Source organism: Myotis brandtii, unplaced genomic scaffold (genome assembly GCF_000412655.1).
Source record: "Myotis brandtii unplaced genomic scaffold, ASM41265v1 scaffold4, whole genome shotgun sequence".
Taxonomy (NCBI): domain Eukaryota; kingdom Metazoa; phylum Chordata; class Mammalia; order Chiroptera; family Vespertilionidae; genus Myotis; species Myotis brandtii.
The window spans coordinates 4,797,959-4,824,023 of NW_005365371.1; positions in this window are offsets into that span (position 1 = coordinate 4,797,959).

A 26,065-nucleotide genomic window follows, 5' to 3' on the forward strand; every position below is an offset into this window, starting at 1 on the left:
CATAAAATTATTTTCGTTGCTACTTCATAACTGTAATGTTGCTACTGTTATGAATCGTAATGTAAATATCTGATATGCAGGATGGTTTTAGGCAACCCCTGTGAAAGGGTCGTTCGACCGCCAAAGGGGTCGCAACCCACAGGTTGAGAACCGCTGAATATGGTAAGTGCACAATCAAGGTTATCTATTTTATCAGTATTAATATTAATGAGCATCTGAGTAACTAAACAATAACCCAACTGACCCTACATTGAAAACTGATGTAAAAGTTTAACAAAACTCTCCATTCTTCAAAAGATCTTTCTTGTTATTCAGGCTTAAAATTTTAATCAAGTCAGGTTTTCTATTAAGCACACCTGGCCTTAGATACACAAAAAGAGTTACATGAAAATAAAATTTTTGCAATTTAGCTTTTGGGGCAGATAATTTTTTTGAGAAGGTCACTTTGTTGGTTTCTTCACATATGAATTGAGAGGATTGGAATAGATCTGACCTGTTCAAAATGGTAGCTACTGGCCATATAAACTATTTACATTTATATTAATTAAATTTAAATAAAATTAAATATTCTATTTCTTAGTTGTACTAGCCACATTTCAAGTGCTCAATGGCCATATGAGGTTAGTAGCCACAGTATTAGAACAAAGAAAGAGAACATTTTCATCATCACAGAGAGTTCTATTGGACAGCACTGGTTTAGATGTCCAGTAAGGATGTTTATGAGGCTGGTGTAGAGCACTTGGCACAATTCCCAGAACATACTAGGTTCTCTTTCTTTCTGCTCTCTCACAACTCTGGGGCAGGTACAGTTGGGCCTTTGCTTCATATAAGCAGCTAAGAGATGCTGAAACTGATCTTAGGAAGAGCTTTCCCACCCTCACTGCTCACCATCATTTCAGATTTCTGTTTCTATCACAGTAGTCTTGACCATGATTGGGCCCTGTATCCTCAATAACCAGTTATACAATTCCAACTTGTTGCATGTCAAAAACGCAGAAAACCAAACTCATTCACTATTTGCTTCGATCAGCGTGTCTTCTTGTGTCCACCTTCTCTTCTATTTCTCTCATGCCTTGCTCTCTCTGTCCATCGTACTTTACTTCCCAAAGCACTTTCTTACTGTCTTAAGTCTCTGCTGATCACTCACCGCAGGTCAAGTTCTCTTCATTCACCCTTAAACTAACTTTTGTTCCTGTTTCCTCCTCTCCATCTCTACTGCCAGCACCCTGTCTTGGGCCCTCATCATCACTGTCCTGTGAATGGTCTGATGGGTGTCTTGCTTTATTAAAGATCCAGTGGAAAAGCAGAGCTAGAGCTTGGAAAGGAAGGCAGACTGGTTATGTGGGGGCAGAAAAAGGGAATCTGCAAAGAAGCCAGACACAGAAGAGTGATTTGGGAAACCAGTAGGTCAAAATAACAATGACATTCATTTCTGATGACAAGTCATCTGAGCAGTTGCCAGGGGAAAAGTGGAGTCACTAAGGGTCTCTAAAGGACAGAGCAGTGAGGCAATGCACATATTCATCAGTGGCCCTCTCATCTCTTCCTGCTGCTCAATGGCGCCCCTTTCACCCTAGCAACCAAATCCTACTCTTCCATTACTCATTCATTCATTCATCTAGTCAAGTAACACTTTCTGAGCCTCCACCCTGCCTAGGGCCCTGAGTTGGACTTTGCTATTAGGACTCAGAGATAAATAAGAAGTGTACTCTGCCCTCTGAGAGCTCATAATCCATTTGAGAAAAGTAGGTGGATAATTGGAGGACCAAGGGACTCCAAAGAAGTATGCTTCATATTCTTCTGCCTACATCTTGTCCCCTCAAAGGGACTCAGTGGACTAAGCCGGGATACTAACTGCCACAGCAGGGACTTGAGGGAATAAAGACAGGGTCTAGAGCAGTGGTTCTCATCCTTCCTAATGCCTCGACTCTTTAATACAGTTCCTTGCTACTTCATAACTGTAATTTTGCTACTGTTATGAATCATAATGTAAATATCTGATATGCAGGATGTATTCTCATTGTTACAAATTGAACATAATTAAAGCATAGTGATTAATCACAAAAACATATGTAATTATATATGTGTTTTCCGATGGTCTTAGGCAACCCCTGTGAAAGGGTCGTTCGACCCCCAAAGGGGTCGCGACCTACAGGTTGAGAACCGCTGGTCTAGAGGCTGATGTGCAGGAGAGCAATACACAACCTGTGTGTGCAACTGTTCATGGAGGCCCTGGTGCTGAGCCACGGCTGAGCTTGCCACAGTGCAGCAGGATAGTCAGAAGTCTGTTTAATAGTTTGGGGACAGGGCCTGACCCAGTAGGTGCTTAAAGTTTGTGTTTGGATTCTTCTTGGTCTTTGATATATTTGAGCAAATATTTTCTTCTGCCCTTTCTCAGATCTCCAGCCTAATGAAGCATACAGTGAGCTATGGGTCCAGTGTGCAGAGCTGGGTGGCTGAAAGTCCTCACCATGCTGGCACCTGGCCCAGGGCATCAGGTTGGAAATGTTTCCCATGTTCCATGATAGGAGGTTGGGGGTGGGGGGGCATGTAAAGCTGAAAAGCGTTATCTAGACAAGCTGTTTGGCCATATCCTTTAGATATTATAAGAAGTACAGTGCAGACCAGCTCTTTCTTCTCAGCTCAGTGACTAAGATTTAGCTTGCTCTGGGTTGTTGTTTAATAGTTCAAGGTCAGCAGGGGGTGGGTACAGCTTGTCTCAGGAGGCTGAAGTGCTAGGGTATTGGGTAGTACTGAATGCCGTAACCCTCTCTCTTTCTCTCTCTTTTTTCGAAAAGAGGAAAACATCTTGGAAGAACCCCAATTGAGAAACATCAAGTGTAGTGATTTATTAATCCAGTTGCCTTTTCCAGCTGGGAAGGCTTCAATAACTGAAAAAAGCTAGTACTTAACCCCACAGTCTTTTGCAGCGTCCAGGACTCACTGTGGTGCTCTAGGAATCCCAAGGTTTGAATCTACATACGTTGTTTCAGGGCCTGCTATGGATAAGTTACTGGGAGACCTTCCAAGAGGCGGCAGGTACAATGCCTGCCCTCATGGAGCTCACTGGACTCAAAGACAAGTGGACAAGAGAGGGACACTGAATGCTTGGTGTCTGACATCCAAGTAGCAGAGGTTGGAGCCAGAGAGCCAACAGAATCTGGAAATTGCAGCTTGGCCACCACCACCCTTAGTTACATATCAGAAAACAGTCATATGGAAGACAAAGTCACACTAAGCCAGTGTCTAATATTAAGACTGATGTCTTGCCTCTTCTGGGCCTTTCCCAGAGCCACAGAGCACAAGGAAGCCTGAGGACAGAGGGAGACCTTCCAGGAACGAATCCCCAGATGCCTTCTTCCCTCACTAGTCTGTTAAATGCACTTACTCTTTTACTTGCACTTAAACACGTATGTGTTAAATAGTTTTTGATTTATGTGTATGTTTAATACGTGCTTCAATATCTGTCCATGATTTCATTCTCTGTCTTGGTTTCCAAGCTCCGTGAAAGTGCAGACTCTGCATTACATGATTAATATTGCTCTGTAAAACGCCTGGCACATTGCCACCTGGTGCTTTTAGATGATAGCAAAGACGATAAAGTTCAAATTCCTCACTCTGGAAGATTCCAGACCTTCTATCATCTGACTCCTCAAACTACTCCCCTCCCCACTCTCCAGTATTCTATACAACAGTCAAACTGGCTGACATTCCCTGGGCATCTCATCTCCATGATTTATCTCAAGCTGTTTCCTCATCTTCATATCCCTTTCCCCTTTTTTCTATCCCTGAGTAACTAAACCCAACCCATCTTTGGAAGGTCAGCTCTATTACTCTTCCCATGATATCTCTCCTGATTGCTTGTGCAAGAAAGACCTTGCATCTTTGCTCTCACAGATACTTCATTTCAACTGTGTATGGATCTAATGACATCTATTTTGTATCATTGTTTCCCCTGCTAACCTGGAACTTCTTGGGGGCAGAGGCTGTGCCCTATCCATCTTCTTTTCTACAGGGCTCACCCCAGGCTGGTTACCTGGTATTTAGCTCTGCAACATGAGCAAGTTCCACCCAGCTCTGAGTCTCAGTTTGGTCAGCAGTAAGTGAGGGTTTGGACAAGATGATTGCTAAGAAACATGGTAGCTCTGAGGCCTGTGGTCTATAGTCCATCAGAGGGTCATTGATTGACTAAAAGTTTGAAGAGGGTGTCTCCCAGCACAAGAGATTGTGCTTTGGGGACTTGTTGTTAATGGAAGCCTAAACATTCTTGGATTGCCAAAAAGTTGGGAATTCACACCTTATGCACCAGATTTCTCCCTCCCCATGAATGGGGATGGCATTAAGTGATTCAGAGAATAGTTGGCACAAAGACTTAATCTCTGTTCTCCAAAGTTAGCACTAAGGGCTTCTCCTGCAGTTCTCCTTCCTCCCCTCAAGAAGCAAAGGTAGGGTCCATGATACTTCCTTCCTGTGGAGGTTGGGGGTGCCCTACTCACTTTAACCCAGGCTCCCCCTGTGGCGAGGTTTGGACTACACACTGGTGTCCAGGCCCCTCATCAGAGGATCTGCCTGCTACAGCACTCGAGACCCTGAACCAATACCTATTTTTGGCAAAAATTATCAAGCATTTTGTAAGAACCTGGGTGCATGAGCAAGTCTTTTAAAAATAAGCCTCTACTCTCTCCCCAGATTCCTGGCGGTGACTCGGCACACTGTACAGTAGCTGTGATTCACAGAGTGTAGGCCCTGAAGGCCTGTGGGTGAGTCTTGGCAACTGTTCCTCTCTCCCTTAGAATCCAGAGGGTCACAGCCAAGGAAAGGTGGTGCACACCCCCCACAGCCCCAGTCTTCTGGAATGCCATTGTCACCACTAAGCCACAGGCTTCTCTCTGCTTGTAGATGTGGCCAACCATCAAGGCCAAGAGCATTCGTCAGGGCAGCACACTGATATCCCAGTTTGGGGACAGATACCTACCTATGGGCTTGGGAATGAGGAGGAGGGGTCCACACCAGAGAGAGAAGAGGGGAGGATGGGGAATGCCCCAGCTGATAGAAGTCTCGCCAAGAGTCTTGGGCTCGGGGCCCAGCTGAGCTGCTGACTCAATACGAGCTCTTAATCTCCTGTGGAGAACAGGCCCAGCTCCTGGAAGCCTAGAGGACTTAGTGGTATTTGTGCAGCTACAGAAGCGGGGCCTGTGGGCTGGCACGAAGCCTCGCCTGGCTATGGACGGGAAGGCAGGCCAGCAGGACAGAGTGGGAGGCCGCAGTAAGAGACAGGATGAGGTGAGCCTGCACCAACCTGAGTCATGACTGTTTGCAGAAGGGACTCACAGAGAAACAGAATGTGGGGGTGGTGCGTGGGAGTGGAGGAGAGTCAGGGAAACCTACACCCATGAAGTCAGTCCAGGCTGCCCACCCAGGTTTAGGAAGAGATGGATTATACATTTTTCCGTTCTCATAGCTGAGTCAAAGACTTCAATTTTTTCAGATATCCCGGATCTGCTCAGAGGTTTAAGGAGCCTAATAAGTACATCAGCAAAAACTCAAGACCCACTTCATCGCTCTTGTTTCTCTCCTTCTGGCCCCCTCTGAGGGCCCCGATATTACTTAATTCTCTCCTCTGCCTTATTGTACAAACATGAGATGGGAATAAAAATGCGCGCCCCCCCCCCACCCCCGACCTGCCTCTTCAAATGCTGAGAGAATGATGAGTGAAAATCCAGGAAGAAGCTTGTGCATCCCAAGGCTCTGTGTAAAATGCTGAATCTTGGCACAAAATGTGTAGAGTGGAGCTAATGTTGTTTTGAAATATTTTCAGGAGTATTTCTATCCCCTATAAAAATCTTTCTGCTCTGGGAGTGTCAGTGTTTCAGGGGAAGGGCACATGTCTGCCATAGCTGAGGTTTCACGGTAAATTAGCTTTTTGTGAGCCCCCCAAATGACAATAAGCTTGAAAGTTAAGCACTAAAGAGAGAGGATTTTCTAAAGGGCTGGGGGATCCCATCACAGAATTGTATCGGGGGGAGGTTGCTACAAGGCAGGAAGAGGAAGGGGAGAAGCCCATCCCTGTATTTCCAACAGGTCTGGGAAAAGGGAGACAGACAGGGCGGTCCAGTACTCTGATAGGCATGTGTCTCCATCTCCCACCCCAGGTTCCAGTCTGGGGGGAGATGTTTTTTATAAGGTTAAGGGAACATACTGTCCTCTTTCGGAGTCTGCAAGGACCACCTCACACATTCCCTGCACCAACTTGGTCGTGTCTGTGGCTACATCCAAGGAAATGCAGCTGGCGTGGGTTTCTCTAGGGCTTCTAGAGGCTGATAAGGAACTTAGCTAAAAGTCTGCCTGGGGAGCTGGAAATGGGGCTCTTCCTGGCACTGCAGCCAAGATCAGACCTCCTGGGTAAGTCAGCCTGGAAATCCAGCCAGACCTTAGGCCTTGTGGAACCCAGATAAAATCCTCGATGGGCCAAGTCAGAACAGAGACAACTGAGCCCTGACCAAATCACAGCAAACACCAGCAAAACATTCATCTATTACCCGTGGCCCAATGTGAGCCCTCAGACCAGCAGCTCTCAACCAGGGCTGCACAATAGACTCACCTGCATAAGTGAGCCCAGGCTCTGCACCCAAGGGTTCTGATTTCATTGGGGTGAAGCTGTGGGATTGGTATCTTTTTAGAAAGCATCCTGGGATTATGAACCAGGGAAGTTAATTGCTTCCTTTAGGGTTAGATTATCCTCCACACCAAGGCCAGGACTATAATGAGACAAATGAGGCACCTAGGGTACAAAATGGAGGGAGATGCTCACTGTCAAGGTCGTGGAAGTACAGGTCATGTCTGAGAGTGCCTCCTTCCATGTGTGTCCCAGGTGCTATCCTTGCCTCACCCAGCCCTGCTCTACCTCCTCTCCAGATAGGCTCATTGCCTGGCCCAATTTGAAGAGTAACCCCGGCCATGAGTCCCTTTTCTCTGGAAGGCACCAGAAGGTTTCAGATAAAAGTGTCATGGGGCCACAAAACCAACTGGGGAATGGGCTTGGAGAAAGAGTAGGCAGAAAACAAAAGAATGAAACAGACCAAACTATTACCTTAAGTGCTTTGCTGGTTTCTGGGATGAAAATGACATGATATGACTATTGGCTACAAAATACAGTTTAGTCATTTCTACCAGCCCTCTAAAGCCAGGACATTTTGGTTTAACTCACTGTGGGGGAGGGTGGACTAGGTCCAGGATTCTTCAGAAAGGGATTCAAGTTATACAGACTGATGTGTGTTCATGTTTGTTAGAGTCACAAAGACAAGGAGTGTATGCCTTTCTCTTAATAGTGTGTGGGCAAAACTCCGGGATCCCTGCACAGCTCTAGGTTGCTCTCCAATTGTCCCACCCATAAATCAGTCTCAGTGAATCAGGCCTCAGCACCACAGAAGGCAGATACATATCTGAGGAGCATTTGGAACTGATTACATTGTTAGTGTGAGCTCAGGGCTCCAGTGAATGGCACAGTACTGTGCAAAAGCGCAGGGCTTCACACGCTAGAACAAACACGTTCTTTGTAAATAATAAGTGACCTTTGTTTCCCTCTGCCCGGCCTCTTTGCCCTCCCAGCTTCATCCCAGCCTCAGCATGGATCATGGTCCTCTAGAAGGAAACCCGATCTGGCCCTGCCCAAGGAATTGTGCACCCTGAGCCACGATACAGCTGGGATGGGGGTGTCATTCTGTGTTTTAACCCCAAGTCCTTCTTACAGGGGTAGGGAGAAGGGCCCTGGCCTTCATGAGCAGAGCTGTGTTCTGAACTGTGTCAGGGCACCTTTTAAAGCCTGGTTCTGTTTCTGTCCTCTCTTGTCATCATCTCAGTGTTGACAGCAGTGGGGAGAGCTGTCAGCGTCAAGGAGGAAGAGCAGGAAGGCTGGAGACTTAGCTCCTGATCACAGCGCTAACTTCCAGTCGATGCTCAGGGCCCTGTCGCAGCCTCTGGTCCCAAGTCACAAGCCTCCAAATCCTGAACCAGTTTCCTTTAGAAAAAGAACTTGAGGTTTGACTTCCTTCAGATCTGCTGGCTTGGCCAGATCTGCTGGCAGAAGGGAGCTACCTGCTCATGGGGGCTCTGGAGAGGGTTAGCACGTGAGCAGCTGTTTTGGCTCTCTAATGAACTAGGCCACTTCATCTCAAGTTGTTTCTCATTCTTGATTTCTGCTGAGAAAAGCAGCATCAATGACCCATAAAATTTGAAAACTGTTTCCTTTACCCATTTGCGGGGATCTATTAATCACTTCCGATAGCCAGCAGCTAACCGGTCTGCAAGACACCTGGTCTTGATTTAATTAATGTGCAAAGCAAAAGAACACCAGGCAGGTAAAAATCTGTAATTAGCAATAGTCTCTCATGATTTTCTTTGTTAGTTCCCCCACCTTCCCCGTTCCAGGCAGTGGGAGGGGAGGAGAATAAGCCAAAGGCAAACATGGTTTAATTCCATCCTGAGTAATTATGCCGGAAAGCCCTCTAAAAAAATTGCTGGCTGTTTAACTCAGCAATTTGAGCTTGCATTTGGGATCATCATCAAACTGTAAATGCTTTGATCTTTTTTATGCTTCTGTACATAAAGAAAACCAAGTACACCTAATTCTTATACCATGTTCTCATAAGCATCAGAAACTCTTGGCACATGGCCACAGGCAGGAGGCTCTAGAGGGGCTGGCTTTGTTGGAGAAGGAAACAGCTGGATGCCTTGGAGTGAACATCAGAAGAGGAGCCAAGAGGCTGGAGCTCTGGTCCCTGCTCCCCAGTGACTCATGAAATGACACTGAGCAGGACATGCCCCTTCCCGACCTCCATTTAAAAAAAGGGGGTAAGGACAGATAATTTTTAAATTTTAAGGCCCTCCCTCCCCAACTCCTCAAGCTCTGCCATTCGTTGCTTCTAGGAAACACATTATTTTCCCACACCACAAACCCTGGGGTGAGGCAGGCTAAGCAGGGGCAAAGGTAAGTAGGTACAGAGGCTTGCTCTGCAGGCTTGATTATCAAAATATATAATAAAAAGATGACCAATTATGCATTATGAGATTCCTTTGAACAGTGGCATACCATGGATGTGGTGTTAAACCTGTAGCCACAAAAGAGAAATATTTAACTGGCCTCTGGGGGTTTTGTGGGGCACCTGTGACCTCAGCCTTAATCAGCATCACCTGCTCTCCTATAACACTAGAAAACCGCATGGATTTTAGGCAGTCACCCAAGTTAAACCATTGCATGCTCTTCTTCTGTTGGAGAAGAAATGCAAAACTGGGGCAACAGGACAGAGATCCATTCATTCATTTCTTCACTTGGGCACCCATTCAGCAGATGCTAGGTCCCTATAATACATGGGGCCCTGTATGAAGTAGGCATTGAATGAAGCACAGCTGAGAGGCTACCAAAAGTTCTTTGAGCTTCTATGTTCACTTCTTTAGTACTTTATGTACCAGATTTGTAATAACACAAGCTATCCATAAGGAGACATCTTCTAGTTCTTAAGAGCCAGAATGGCCACAGGTCTTTAACCAAGAATGCCACTTCTCTCTGTTGAGTTCCTATTCTTTTTTTCAAGGCCCAATTCCATGCCACCTCCTCTGGGAAGCTTCTCCTGATAGCCCGAGGTAGATGTGATTTCTTTGTCTTCTGGTCATCCATGGCATTTGGTTGGTCCCACTCAGTTGGTTATTTTATACCCAAATTTGCACAATTTTTGATTCTGTATGTGTCTTATTCTCCTATAGACTGGTAGCTCCTCAAGGACAGGGACAACTGAGGTACAGGAAGGACAGACTTTGTTGGAGAGGTTGTGCTATAGTTTTGCAAGTCTTAACCAGTTAAAGTACACGCAGTTTCCCTCAATTATATCTGTATTACGGTATATCTCATAACTGCATATGCATCTACAACTATCTTCAAATAAAGAGTTTAATTAAAAAACAAAACACACAGAATCATAAGACCCTGAAGCTGGAAGAAACCCAAGAGGTCCCCTAGTCCTGCCTTTCCCCAATGTGTAAAGTTCTGCAACAGCATCCCACATACAGATTAAACAAGCCTTTTTCAAACTGCAGCACTAGAGAATTCACTCTCTCATAAGAGAGAACATTTCATTTTCAGACAATTCTAATTCTATCCTGAAACAAAATTGCCAGGTGATAACTTCTACCTGGAGCCCACACAGAACAAGTCGCTCCCTTATCCCCATGACAACCCTTTAGGTATGTGAAGATGGTCGTTATGTCCATCTGAGTGTCCTCCAGGCTGCAGGATTTCAGTTCTCTTATCTCCATAGTTTTGAGTCCTCATACTACTCTGGAGCCTTTTCTCTAAATGTACCTCATATGTTACTCTGATCTGAAACGGGATCAGAAACAACCTCCTTTGTTTGGACGCTCCACTGGCTCCAATGTAGTTAAGGACCACATTAGCATTTTTATGCTAACTCCATACCATTGGCTGATAGTAAATTTAGGGTCCACAAAAACCTCTGTCTTTTTGTTACACTAGCTGCAGCCAATCTCCCATCCCCTATGTTGGCAACTGTTGTTTTATTTTATTTTTGACTCAAAGGTAGGACTTTACATTTCTCTCTACCCAGCTGCAGTTCTAACCTTTCATCAGTTGGAAACTTGAAGGAGGTCTGAATCAGTAGTGAGATGTGGAAGACTGTGAGTAAGAGAGTGTGCCCCTGTGCATGCTGCCATGTGTTGGCCAGCATCCTTAGCAGCGTGCCCAGAGATGTATGAGTATTTCCAGAGCTGGCAACCCTCGGGTATTTCTCATTGTTGTTGAATAGCAAGATAGATTTATATTTATAACAAGCATTTACTGCAGAACAGCCTAGCAGATCCTCCGGGGTTTCACAACTCTTCCAGCTCGATTACATATGCAGAATAATGCCAGCCTGGCTGCCATCCTTGTTCCCCATTCCCATAGAGACACAACTGGGAACCAGAGCATCAGCTAAAGGTTCAGTGCCAAGCATCTGTGCCCAGGGCTCAGGGAGACAGGGAGGATGTCTCCGTGGGACATTAGAGGGCAGAGACTCTCACCCCAAACTGAAAGAGAAGAGGAGGCAAGGCTTTTGGGCTACTTAGAGCAGAGTGGCACAGAACACCTGCTTATGTAGAATCAGTGAGGTCTAACTCTTCTTGGGAAGGGATTAACTCAGTCCAGCACCCACTGGCCCAAAGCTTCATCTTAACTTGTGTTCCCTTCCTTTGCCTGTCTTGGCATCAAAGCATTGTTGCATTGGCCCATGAGAGGTCAGGGGAAGCACATTCCCTTCTTCCTCCAGTTAAACATCTTCACTGGCTCCTGTTATATGTATTCCATTCCTGCTGCTCTTTTCACATGACTGACATGTCTTTTTGGTGTACCCTTTCTCCCCATCTATTGTCAAAGTCCTGCCCATTCCTTCGGGACTTGGCTCAAACGCACGTTTACATGAAGCTTTCCTTAGTTCTTCCAATGATTGTAATCTCGCTCTTTTCTGTGCTTCTGTCTTTTCAGTGTCCTGGGGGACACAGTACAGGCAGGCTTCACAGAGGAACTGTTTGCTTGGTATCTGAACTTGCCTGACATGGGCCCTATTTTGCCTTACTTCCATCTAGTCTATGCCCGTGGCAGAATCTACTTGGCGTCCCCAATATCTATTTTTCCATTATCATGGCAGTAGAAATTTTAGCAGACTTTTAGCACAGAGTCACCCAGAATACACACGACAATCCCCATCCTCCTTTGTAGCTGGGCATTGCCATTTGATCAAGTTCTGGCCAACAGGATGTGAGTGGAAATGGTGAGAGCAAACTCTTCGCCTTTAAAGAGAAGGAGGCTTCCTTCCATGGCTCCTTTCCCGCTTTCTATTGGTTGGAATGTGGATGTGGTGGTGAGCCATGCTGAACCATAAAAATGAGGACAACAACCTCGAGATGATGAAGCAAGAAGAGAGAAGAAGCCTGTGCCTCCGATGATTCACTGCACGGAACCATTTTACCAGCTCAGAGTTTACTTGAGAAAAACATTTCTTTTTTTTTTCTTTTTCACTTCTATCTTTTTAAAACCCGGTTACTCTGGGTCTCTGCCCCATGTAGTTAAACCTGCATCCTAACTAATATAATGTCTCACCACACTTAATTCTTGAATCCCTGTTCTGCTTCTGCCCTCTCCTTGCCTCTCTGACTTTCGGCCCACTGCTTCAACTCCCAGCTTCTTGGCTTATCTCTTCCCACCTGGCCTGACCCAACCTCTCAATCCTTTTTCTGGCACCGTCCTGATGAGCCAGCGTGGGTCAAAGGGTGGTGGTGGCCAAGCTGCAATTTCCAGATTCTGTTGGCTCTCTGGCTCCAACCTCTGCTACTTGGATGTCAGACACCAAGCATTCAGTGTCCCTCTCTTGTCCACTTGTCTTTGAGTCCAGTGAGCTCCATGAGGGCAGGCATTGTACCTGCCGCCTCTTGGAAGGTCTCCCAGTAACTTATCCATAGCAGGCCCTGAAACAACGTATGTAGATTCAAACCTTGGGATTCCTAGAGCACCACAGTGAGTCCTGGACGCTGCAAAAGACTGTGGGGTTAAGTACTAGCTTTTTTCAGTTATTGAAGCCTTCCCAGCTGGAAAAGGCAACTGGATTAATAAATCACTACACTTGATGTTTCTCAATTGGGGTTCTTCCAAGATGTTTTCCTCTTTTCGAAAAAAGAGAGAGAAAGAGAGAGGGTTACGGCATTCAGTACTACCCAATACCCTAGCACTTCAGCCTCCTGAGACAAGCTGTACCCACCCCCTGCTGACCTTGAACTATTAAACAACAACCCAGAGCAAGCTAAATCTTAGTCACTGAGCTGAGAAGAAAGAGCTGGTCTGCACCGTACTTCTTTTAATATCTAAAATTAACTTCTCCTCCTGCACCTGAAAGTGGGGGGGTGGGGGGGGGAATGACTGGGAAATGCAATAGAACACCTGAATTAAGTAGCTGATAAAAGAACAGGTATACCCTCTGTACTAAACTTTTCAGGGCCGAAGGAATGTAAGACTTGGGCCAGTGTACTGGATGGCATGGTAGATCAAATCCGGGGGCAAGGGGCACGTTGTGGTGGGGCTTTCCCATTGTCTCTTACAGTGACTAGTGTGGGGAAGGTTCAGTGGGAAATTGGAAGCCATTGGATGCAGAAGACAGAGCTCCAGCTTAGAAATGAGAAAACCATGTCCCAAGTACCAGCTCTGCCATTTCCTGCATCCTCAGGCAGGTGGCCCTAAACAAGTCCCCTGAGAGTTCTGGACTCACTTTCCTCTTCTAAATGAAGAGTGGACGAGATGTTCTCCAAGTCCTCCCAGCCACAGCATTCTTGGGTTGTTTTTCATGGTCATCTGCCTCATAGCTTCCTTCAACCTCTGTCTGCCTGCTCTCTGCCTCCACCCGTGCCTGGCCACCCACAGGCACGGCTGCCTTTCCTCACTCCTCCCGGCCATCTGCTCCTCCGGACACTGGACTAGAGTTAGGGACAATCAGAGTTTCCCATAAACATAGACTCTCATGAACACCAAACAGAGAGGGACTAGGAGGGGGAGGCAGTGCATGAGCCAGGCCCTGGGGGTTTCCTTAGTGACTGCCTGCTCTGTGTGCAGCCAGGGGCATAAAGGGGACAGGAAATGGCTGCTCAGTCTCCTCCATACATGTGAATGATTTCTTGAGTGCTCTGACTTATTTTTGTTTTATTTTACTTTTCTGGCCAGTTCCAAAGTCTTACCACACATCCTCACCACCTCATTTACTCATCAACATGTACCTTCTTTTACTCCCTTTCTTTCCTGCCCAGATGAATACACATAAGCTGCCACTGGCTCCCAGAGGAAAGAGTACCAAAACAGTCAATATTTGAACCTTGACTGCTGTCTCCTAGCAAACTTCCCCCAAACTATGCTCTACCGCAACAGCTTGGCATTATTTAATTAAATTTCTGTAAACCTGTGTGGCAGATGGCAAGAATGGCCACAATAATGTTTTTTTTTTTTAATCCTCACCTGAGGATATATTTTTTAAAAATTATTTTAGAGAGGGAGAAGGGGAAAGAGAGAAGGAGAGAGAAAGAGAGAGAGAGAGAGAGAAAGAGAGAGAGAGAGAGAGAGAGAGAGAGAGAGATACATCGATGTGTGAGAGAAACATTGATCAGTTGCCTCCTATAGGTGCCCCAACTGGGTTTCGAACACACAACCTAGGTATGTACCCTGAATTGAACCTGCAGTCCTTTGGTACACAGGATGACGCTTGAACCAGCTGAGCTACCCAGCCAGGGCTGGCCACAATAGTTTGTAGCTCCTCTCTGTAAAAGAGAAATCTATTTCCCCCACTCCATTTTTTATTATAAGATATACATAACATAAAATTTACAATTTTAACCATTGAAAAATGTACAGTTCTGTGGCATTAACTACATTCATATTGTTATGCAACCATCATCACCATAATTTTTTCATCTTCCCCAACTGAAACTCTGTACCAATTAAACACTAACTCCCCATCCACCATCCTTTTAAAGGATGAATAATATTCCATTGTATGCATACACCACATTTTATTTACCCATTCATACTCTGGTTACCCATTAAGCACTTGGGTTTCTTTCACCTTTTGTCTATTGTGAATAATGCTGCTATGCACATGGATATACAAATACCTATTTGAGTCTCTGCTTTCAATTTTTTTAGGCATCTACCCAGAACTGAAATTGCTGGATCATATGGTAATTTTATGTTTAATTGTTTTAAGAATCACCATACCATTCTCCACAGTGGCTGCACAAGGAAAGCACAAAGATTCCAACTTCTCCACATCCTCACCAACACTTGTTATTCTCCATTTTTGGATAACAGTCATCCTAATGGTGTGAAGTGGTATCTCTCTGTGGTTTTGATTTGCATTTGCCTAATGATTAATGATGTCACACATGTTTTTGTGTGTTTACTGGCCACTTGTATATCTTCTTTGAATCTGGGCAGGTCATTAGAGTGAACAACTGTCCCAGTTTGTCCAGAACTTTCCAGGTTCCTGTCCTGGGAAACCCTTCAGTTCAGGGCATTCTGGGACAGTCGGTCACTCCAGCCAACCTTGTGTCTTGCTTTGATCAATAGAGTGATTTGGAAGTGACAATGTACAAGTTTTAACCTGGGCCTCAAGGGGCTTTGCAGCTTCCTGTCTTGCTGCTCTTGGATATCTGCTGCCACATAAACACGTGTTGGCCGGCTGGTTGATGAGAGGCATGTGGCCCAGTTGCCTCATAACTCTTGCTAACAGCCTGCTAGCCACCAGACATGTGAATGAGGCCATCCTCAATCATCAACTGCCAGCGGATTCACCAGCTGACCACAGATGCATGAGAGCCCAACAGAATTCAGCCAAGCTGGCCAAGACCAGAACTGCCCAGCCAGCCGACAGAACCAAGATCTAAATAAACAGTTGTTTTAAGCCATATAACATGTGTTATGGTCATTGTTCCTGTAAGATATTTGTTGTAGACAGGACCCCTGTGCTCCAATGCCCCTATTCGTAGTCAGAAGAGCTTTGCTTACTCCTTTATGGCAGCCTAGCCACTGAAGCAGCCAAGAGGACATCATTCTCTCAGCCAAAAGCAGAGAGAAGTTCTCCCCTCTCCCCACTTCTGAGTCATCCCCTCGTCATCACTTTTCACTGCACAGAGAGATGTGCTCATTAGATTTAGAGACTGAAGTGGCCATAAGGATCCTCTGCATACCATAGACAGCCACGTCTATTTCAGTTTCTATTTTTTTTCCTCTCCAGTCTTTTTCTTCTTGATCACAGCATACATGGAAGAATTCGGACTTGCTCCCAGGGCTCTTTCTCCAGTTGGTTGAAGCTTTTGTGACTCACTTCTGTCCAGCTTGTTTGGTTCTCTGGGGAATGGTTTTTCTGGCAGACTCTGATCATCACCACCCTATATCTGTTTCAGAGCTGTTCAGAATGTCTCATTCTGGGAACTCAAGGTCAAGCAGGACGCGCTCAGTCTTCTAAAGGAGCTCTGCTTTCTGCTGGAACCTTCTAGCTCTTAACCTTTTCAAGAAATAATGAATTGATATTAACGGTCTAACGATAAAGGCCCCAAACAAGCAGAATATGTTTTTTTCTTCTAATCCTTGACGAGCCTTTGAACCTCCTGTGAGAGTGATCTACCTGGGCAGCTGGCTGTGGATGGCAGAGCTGATTCTCAGCCTCAAAGTGATGCAAATTCCATGCAGGACCCTTACCCTAGTCCTATAAAGGTAGGACCAGAGAAATGTCAGAACTTCAGAGACTTTAGAAGTTACCTGGTCCAACACTGCCATTTTACAAATGAGGAAACTGAGGCCCACACTTGCCCAAGGCTGCCCAGGGCTAGAGCTGTGACTCTCTAACATTAGTTTGGTGACAATTCAAGTAAGCATTGCTGCTGACAGATGTTCTCCAGGTGTTTTCCAACAGGTGATTCACTTTGGTTGATTTCTGAAAAACGAGTTAGGAGAAGTGAAGAGAAGCTAAGGATGTTCTGTAGACCAAACTGTCAGGTGGCAGAAACAGAAGGTGAAAGGCAGTGCCTTTAAGGAGAAAGACTTCTCCTGTCCTCTCCTTGAGCTGAGAACACCCACACGACAGAAACAAAACTTACAGGAAAAGGAGCCAGGCCCCTTACCCATGCCAGCGTAGGACCTCCTACCAGAAGGAGAATGCCTTGTCCTCCCGCCTTTCTATTTTATTTAGGAAACACCTTTCCTATGAACTTACTTTTCCAGAGGAAAATCCCATTGTATATTAAATGTCTATGTTTCTGTCAATTTCCTTCTGATGCTGTCAAGTTTGCATGTTGTGAAATCGGTGTGAGTACACACTTCTCAGTGTTTTCTCTCTGATATTATTTCATATTCAGATAGTTTTTGTCAACAGAGTCCTCATGTTGTTTATTTTCATTGTAATACTATGCCCATTAAGTGGGTATATCACAATTTGCTTTCTAATTTGCCTCAGCTTGAGTATTTGTATCATTTTTAGTTCAGTAGTATCAATAACATCAATATAGTTATTTTTGTTCTTTAGCCCTAATAACATCAATATGGTTTATTTGTTCAGGGTGTGCTTTCCTAGGTGAAATGAATGGATCACAGTTATGACTCAGCATTTGCTATTGCCAGATTACTTTCTAGAAAGATGCAACCAATTTGTAGGGCCTCCAACTCCACTTAAATGTGCTATTTCCCTCAGCACAGAACTGTGCTGTTGTTGAGTGTTGTAATTTATATTCATTTTTGCCATGTCAAATGGGGAATATAGAATATGAATCAAGGAAGGGGATCTATGAGATGAAGTCAAGAGGCAGAACTGTGCAGAAGCTAAGACAAATGCTCCAAATCAGACAAAACTAATTAGGTTCATTTATTTTATTCTTATTTTTAAAAATTCTTACCCAAGTATATGTTTTCATTGATTTTAGAGAGAAAGGAGGGGAGAGAGAGAGAGAAACATCGATGTGAGAGAGACACATCAATTGGTTGCCTTCTGTATGTGTCCCTACTGGGGATTGAATCCACAACCTAGGTATGTGCCCTGAGCAGGAATTGAACACACAACCTTTTGGTGTATAGGATGTCTCTCCAACCAACTGAGCCACCAGCCAGGGTGAATTAGGTTCATTTTTTTTATAACCACTTGTCCCTGAGTAGGTGGTGGGCAGGTGGTAGGCTGGCCTGGGTTGAAAATTCCAAGTCAGGGTGGACACTAATTTACCAAAAGTATAGTGGGACCCAAGACCTGTTTCTAGCTTTGCATTTTTTTCTCCCCTTTAAAGCCAGCCTATGCATCTTTCTGTGGATAGTTTACTGTCTGCAATATTTTTGTGCATTATTTTTTATTTCTTATCCTGAGGTCTCTTTTGTTTGCTTTTGCAAGCAAAAATCAGAGTCCCTGAATCATAAAAGTGCATAAGTACCTTTCCTCCTGGCTTCTCCTCACCCTCAGATCCCCGTGACTCACAAGAAGGCATAGCAGAGTGGCTTCCAAGTGCCGTTCCCAGAAGAATAGCTCTTCCTGATTGTGTTTGTCTGGCCAAGTTGACAAGAATGGAACTGAGCTTCTTGGGAGCTGCTGAGAGAAAGTGGTAGCTCAGGGAGCAGGCATGGTGGACCAGAGAGAGAACCCTGATATCCATCTATTTGGGCCCAGCTCTGCCTTTTCCCACCTTTTCTCACCCACATGCAACTTTTTTTCAGAGTGGTATAGTATAGCCTGACTTTCAGAGGTTCCCTTGGGGACTGGTAGACCCACATTAAGAAGTCTGTTGGCCACATGGTCTGTGCAGAAACCTGCAACATGTAAGATGTTATATTTGTTCTCCCAGGGAGAAACCAAATATAGGAAGCCAATTTGCAGGGTGCAACTGCTATTTTTGTAAGAAGCATCTCTGCCTAAGTGTTTGGTGAACTCTCAATCCCCCGAGACTGGACTATGGATTCCCTAGTCTTAAATAGACATGTGGACAAGCAGAGGCTTTAAGAAGTAGAACATTCTGGGGTCCTTGACAGCCCAAAACGAGGTCATTGTCATCTTGTTCAATCTGGATCTGATTGGCATGAGAGCAACTCTCTCAGTCAGCCCAGCATCCTGTCCAATGGCCTGGGTTTTAAACTCCTTTCCTCCTGGAAGTCTGGAGTTGATGGGGGACAGAGGGCAGAGGTGGAGAATGGATGCTCTAATTTGAGAATAAGAGGAGAGAGTAAGGCCTTCTCCCTTACAGTGGTCCTATGTGGCATGTTCACTAGGTGTGAAGAGGCAAAGAAGTAAGGCCTTTGGACTCCAGCCTTCAGGGATTCAGCAGAGACACACAGGTGAGATGAGGGCACTGCCACTTTTCCAAAGGGGGCAGATGATATAGGCCATCTCCTCCCGCAGTGTGGGATTCAGCATGGTTACAGAGAGTGACACTCACTCAGGTTAGGCAGGGAGAGCCACACAGCCAAGCAATCAGACTTGTTGACCACTCTTGAGCTAAACATGTGAGGCCAACACTAGTATTTGGTGGAGCCACTTGTGGGAAGAAACACCATCCACATAAATCAATGGAAAATGTCTTAGAAGTAAGAGCTCAGCAAACAAGAAATGACCTGAGCATCACGCAGCAGCAGAGGCTAAGAATGGCAGGAGGGAGAAAGGTGAGACACAAATACACAGAAGAGTTTTTTGCAGAACTGGTCAACGCGGGGTGAACCAGGTGGAATTGATTCTCTTGGCCTTACAGTCCTTGGTGATGAGAAAATGGAAGTTAACAGCATAACACGTGCCCAGCTGGAGCCTCAGCACCATCAAGAGCAGCCTCTGCGTTTAGAAATCCTTGGCCCTCTCATTGAACTCAGTTTTCAAGGTTTCGATGATGAGTCACTTAATTCCCTCTCACCAGCTTCTGTCTTTAACCATAGCCCTGACATGTCTGAACCTGTAAGCACCTCCAGAGCTGAAGCACCCATCACCTTCACATCATGATGACTAACCATGGCCTGCTCACAGTCTCCTAATTATCACAGAACAGAAATGCTACATGCCTGAAAGCTGAGGTGTGAACAGTGCGTTTGAAGAGCAGAAGAGACAAGAAGCAGCAGAGAGACAAGGTGGCAATGAGCTGACCTTTTGACAGGCCCTTGCACTCCTCAGGAGCACAGGACAAGCAACCAAGGATCCAGATAGGGTTTTCTCCTTGGCAGGACTTTACTGTTAATATCATTCATTACTGCCTCTGATTAGGTTCCCAGGCCCATTAAGATCTGTGTGCCTTTGACTGTTTCTCTTGGATCAGATTGGATTCCACTTTGCAGAGAATTGTCAGGGCTTTCTAGTGTCCAATGCAGGCCAGATATCATCTTTTGGCTTGACTGCTCCCTAAAGTTTCTTCCCTTGTGCTTCTGCATGTGCACTGCTGACGACGCAAGTCATCATCAGCCATGCTGGCTCGCAGACTCACTGCTACCAGCTGAACCAAGGGCTTCTCTTAAAGCCAACATATAAAGTCCAAAACAGTTGGACTAAACTTACCCTAAAAATTATGGAGGTACAAGACAGGAAAACACACTCGTGTTAGACACAGAGAACAACAGCCAATACATCTTTTTATAAAAAATATATTTATTGATTTCAGAGAGGAAGGGAGAGAGAGATAGAAATATCAATGATGATAGAGAATCATTGATCAGCTGACTACTGCGCACCCCACATTGGGGATTGAGCCCACCACCAGAGCATGTGCCCTGACCGGGTATTGAACCGTGACCTCCCGCCACCAGAGCATGTGCCCTGACCGGGTATCGAACCACCGTGACCTCCTGGTTCATAGGTCAAAACTTAACCACTGAGCCACGCCAGCCAGGCCAAGACATCTTTTTAAAAGGAGAGTAAAGAGGGGCTCTTACCCTTTCTGATATTAAGATATATTATATAGCCATTCCCTGGCTAGGTAGCTCAATTGGTTAGAGCATCATGCCGATACACCAAGGTTGAGGGTTGGATTCCCCAGTCAGGGACCATGCATAAATAAAAATGGAACAACAGATTGATATTTCTCTTTCTCTCACTCCTGCTCTCTATTTGTCTTTCTCTCTCTCTACCTCTCTCCCTAAAATCAATTAAAAAAAGATATATTATACAACCATAATGATAAAAATGGTAATTTAAAAAACATACAAATAGACCAACAGAACAGAATAAAGAGATCAGACAGACTCATGCATGTCAGAACTTAATATAGGTTGTTTAGTAAATGACATTTGGGAAACTGGCTAATTATATGGAGAAAAATTAAAATGGATCCCTACTTATTACCACATACAAAAGAGGGCTCTGGGTGGTTTAAAGACCTAAGTGTAAAAGGTTAAAGAAAAATAGTAGAATTAAGTACAGGAAAATGTCTTTGTGATTCAGAAAAGCTCCTTTAAAACAAAATTTCAAAAGCATAAACATAAGGTAAAATTTTATGAGTTTGGTTACATCAAAAATAAGGATTTCTAAGCAACAAAAGATCCCATGGGCAAAATTAATGGATTGTTTGTGAAACAGGAGAAGCTATCTGTAACATCTAAAACCAATGAAGGATTTCATATATACAATGGAATATGACTCAGCCATAAAAAAAAAGAATAGAATCTGGCCATTTTGACAACATGGACGGACCTAGAGGGTACTCTACTAAGTTAAATAAGTCCTACAGAGAAAGACAAATACTGTATGATTTCACTTAGATGTGGAATCTAAGCAACAATATAAACAACCAAACAAAACAGAAACAAACTCATAGATACAGAGAACAAATTGATGGTGGGAGGGTTTGAAGGATGGGTGGAAAAGGTGAAGGAATTAAGAAGTACAAATTGGCAGTTATAAAAAATAGTCACCGGGATGTAAAATACAGCATAGGGAATATAGTCAGTAATGTTGTAAAAACTATGTATGGTGTCAGGTGGGTACTAGGCTTCCCGGGGTGATCACTTGGTAAGCTATATAAATGTCTAATCACCTGAAACTAATATACTATTTCTGTCAACTGTCATTGGCAAATAAATTTAAATAAATAAATAAATAAAACCAATGTGGGATTGATATGAAGAATATGCAACTATTTTAATCATTCATGACTGCAAAAGAAAAAAAACAGGGAAAGGATATAAACAGACATTATACAGAAGATAAAACTCCAAAAAGCTTACAAGTTGGTGCAGGTCAGTTTTCCTGGGAAGTAGATTCTGAGATGGAGCATAGTGAGCAGGAGGATTATCTGAGAGTAGTTTTGGCAGCAACACTGTGAGGGACTGAGGGAAGCAGGATTGGGTAGAGCAAGAATCTGAACTGTGGTGCAGTTGCAGCATAGGCTGACCCATGGAGAAATGTGGAAGCTGGGGTGTCTCTTTAGAGATGTGCTGAATTTAAGCAAAGAGACCGGGCTCTGTTTCCCTGCATTGACTAATCATTGGAGGCTGCTGCCTCCCAGGAGGCCTCATAACTTTGGGTGAAGCAGCTTCTTGGGCTGAGGACAAAGCTGGGGAGGGTCACACCTGTGAACCATCAGCAGCCAGCACTTCTAGCAGCTGGGATAACAAGGGCCTCAGTCTTGGAGCAGGGATCTAAGTCATATGTCATGTATCCACTCTGGCAGATATGAAGGGAGATTCAAAAGCATTAGTAATATGAAAAATGCAAATTAGGACAACGAAGAGATATATCACTCTATGTCTTTACATTAGCAAAATAGAAAGAGGGTAATGCCGACTATTGGCAGGGACGTGGGACATGACCACTCATGCATTGCTGGTGAGAAGATGCACATCAGAGAAGTGCATTGGCAAATAGCCTTGGGATATTCCAGCATTATGAGTCAAATTTAGTGTAGCACAATAGCAGTGCCTCCCCTAGGGATACATCCCAAGAAATCCTTATACAACTCCATAAGGAGATATATATGTGAATGTTTCCTGCAGTTATTTCTGGTGGGAGTTGGGGGCTACCTGAGATTTCATCACTGAGATTGAGAAGTAAAATATAGTGAGTGCACACTAGGGTGTACTATACAGCAAGATTGAAGCAAATGATCAGATGTACACATAACAACATGAAAGGATCTTGAGAATGATGAAAAGAACAGAGGAAAAAAACAGTGATAAAGTTAAGAAATCTAATGGGATAGAACATTTACATAAATTAAAAATACTACAAACAAATACTGTTTGTATGAAAACATGCAAACAGATGGACACACACTAAACATATAAAAATCACTGTGGGTAAGAGAGGAGAATGGTACTGTGGGATGGGGAGAAAAGGAATAAGGAAGTAAATAAATCCAAGAGGAATCTCACAGGGACAAAAAACGCTAATATCCGTGAACTAAGGAGTCAGATTAACACAACCCCGTACATATGACTTCTAAAACAAGCAACAGTCAGTGACAATCACCACTTAACGCCCTGGGAAAGCGAGACCATATTCTTCACCTTCTTTATCTCTGAGATCTCTCCTCAAAGGTCACAGGCTTCATCACAGGAGAATCGCAGGGCCCTACTACACACACTCCCGAAATGCTAATATCCGTGAACTAAGGAGTCAGATTAACTCAACCCCGTACACATGACTTCTAAAACAAGCAACAGTCAGTGATAATCACCACTTACGCCCTGGGAAATCGAGACCATATTCTTCACTTTCTTTATCTGTGAGATCTCTCCTCAAAGGTCACAGGCTTCGTCACAGGAGAATCGCAGGGCCCTACTACACACACTCCCTGCTCTTACCTGTGAATGAAATGGCATCCACCTCTGATCTTCAGTGGGATGAAAGGTTGGCACCTGGATAAAGATTCATGCCTCTCTCAAGCAGAATGACTTTGCTTACAGGGTGCCTTTTCATTTTCTGTCCCGTGAACTTTCCCACCTTTGATTCCAATCAAAGTCATCACCTTAACTGAAATGCAATAGGCATATCCGCCAATGCCCTCCTTTGATCAGGGCTGGTATGAAAGACAGAGAAAACACAACCAACTCAGAGCAATGTCTTAGATCTTGCCCACCTGGGAGAGGGCTCAAATGGTGAGATGCCATCCCACTGGGAAATGGGCGTGCTTTGGCCCATTGGTATGGCAAGCCCTTTTTGCTAATGGGGAACGGGTGAGGTGTGAGCTCCTCTTGTGAAATCCATTCTGCATGACCCATCAGTCTCAGAAATAGAGGAGATCCTGAGAAAGCCAGAAGGACAATGAGGCTTATCAGTTGGTCTTGGTTCCCATTCCCCAAGGTGGCTATTCCAACCATGACTGCTGGCCCTGAAGTACCTAACTCTTTCCTGCGAGCAATTGAGAACCGAGGTCAGGTTACCAGTCCAAAGTGAGGAACACAGAGATTGAGATCCAAGGAGGCATAGGAGAGCTGAGCTAGGAAGACTGAGAGAAGTCCTGCCTTAGGCTTATAATGTGGAACAAGAAGGTCACAGTGGCCTACATACTGCTCTTGAACTTCCTGGCTGGTACCAGGCACTGACTCCCAGGTTAACCCTTACTTGCTCAGACTGGGCCTTTCTCAGTTATCACTATCTAAAAGGTTGCTTCTAGACACCAGCATAGTGTTCCACGAACATGTCTCTGTAATAAATAGGATCCCTAGGAAAAATGAGAATTCCAAGGTACATGGAAAGGAAGTTTGTGTGGGTATCACTTTTATCATGTTTCCTTCTGGGTCCAGAAACTTCTGTGCCTGCTTTAAGGCTTTTAATTCTGGAAAGCTCAAGGTAAGATCAATCTTGCTGTTTAAAGGCTTCCTAAGGCAGAAGTTGGCTGATGAATGTATAAAATGCCTGTGCATGGTAGGCCTTCTGCAAGTGTGAATGCCCTCTTCACACCCATTTCCTTCTCCCTTGTTGGTGGAGTTGAGGAGTCATGCTGGCACCCAGGACTCTGGCCTCTGTTCACAACTCAGACATCTTTTTACAGAATGATCTCAAGCAAGAGGTTCTCCCTTCCCCCAACCCTCTGCTCCCCTGACTCTAGTTTCTCATGTTTAGAAGTAGAGCTAATAAAATCTGTCTTGGTGGTGGCCAGGGTTGGTCCCTGCCTCCTTTTCTCTAGGTCTAGGAAATAAAAAAAATATTATTGGATTTTAATTTTTTAACTAGAAAACTATAAAGAAGTAGTAACAAAGTTAGCCTAATTTCACAATCCAGGTAAATTTTGTTGGGATTAAAAAGTGTTAGAAAACAGAAGCAATACAGAAACATAGAAAATAAAAATGAATTCCCATTGTCCTTGGTAAATAACTACACCCCTAAAGTAAATAACTACTATTAACGGTTTCTTACAATTCTATCCAGAAATATTATGCACATATACTTACATATATCCTTTCTAACAAGTACACAGAAGTGATCATATCTTATATAGTATTATCTAATTTGCTCTCTTTTAATTTAATGAATCATCTATATTAATTTACTTTATTCTTTATAACAGCTAAATACTATTTCATCAAATGAACTTATAACTCAGTCCAAGAGGATTGTGAATTTTTCTCCTTTTGTGGACACCAGCTCAGCCTCTTGTTCCCTGATTTCCTCCCAAGGGTCAGGGTTGGCCAGGAACTGTGATTCAGGTGCCAACTGAGATTGCAAAGTCCCATGTATCTAAATGTTCAGGGTGAAGTCACTGTGAAATTGCCATAGGTGCCATGTGCTTATTTCCCTTTCTGAAGAAATGTTCATTAGTCAATGGCCAATTTGCCACATATGTTGATGGCTGAATGTTTTGGACAAATTTCAGTGTTTTCAAATTAAGAAATTTCAGTTTTGGAAAGGATCTGAAGGTTATTTGGCTTACCTTCTTGAACCCACTATAGGAATCCCTTCTACAAACTTCTATGTTATTATTTATTTTCATCATTATATCATGCCATGGAACAGCTTTACTAATAAAAACGTTTCCCAAACTAGCTCCCGGGCAATGTGCCTGCATTGGTCCTCGTCCTGACCTTTGAAATATCCTTGAACAAGTGTGTTTCTCTTCCCATGGCTGCCCTCCAGAGTCTGACAATTCTCATATTCCCTGTACCTACCCCCATTCATTTAACAAACATTCCTCCAGAGACTACTGTGTATGTACCAAGCACTGTGTTAGGCACACGGTAAATTCCATGAGGGCAGAGAGGTTAGCCTGTACTATAGTGTGCCATCTCCACAGCACCTAAAAAGGCCTTGCATTCCCTAAGCATTTAATAAATATTTGCTGAATGAATTAATACAAGATGAATAATAGTTTCTGCCCTCAAGGAACTGTTAGTGTAGCGCAGGGGTCCTCAAACTACGGCCCGCGGGCCACATACAAATACAAATATTGTATTTGTTCCCTTTTTGTTTTTTACTTCAAAATAAGATATGTGCAGTGTGCATAGGAATTTGTTCATAGTTTTTTTTTAAACTATAGTCCGGCCCTCCAACGGTCTGAGGGACAGTGAACTGGCCCCCTGTTTAAAAAGTTTGAGGACCCCTGA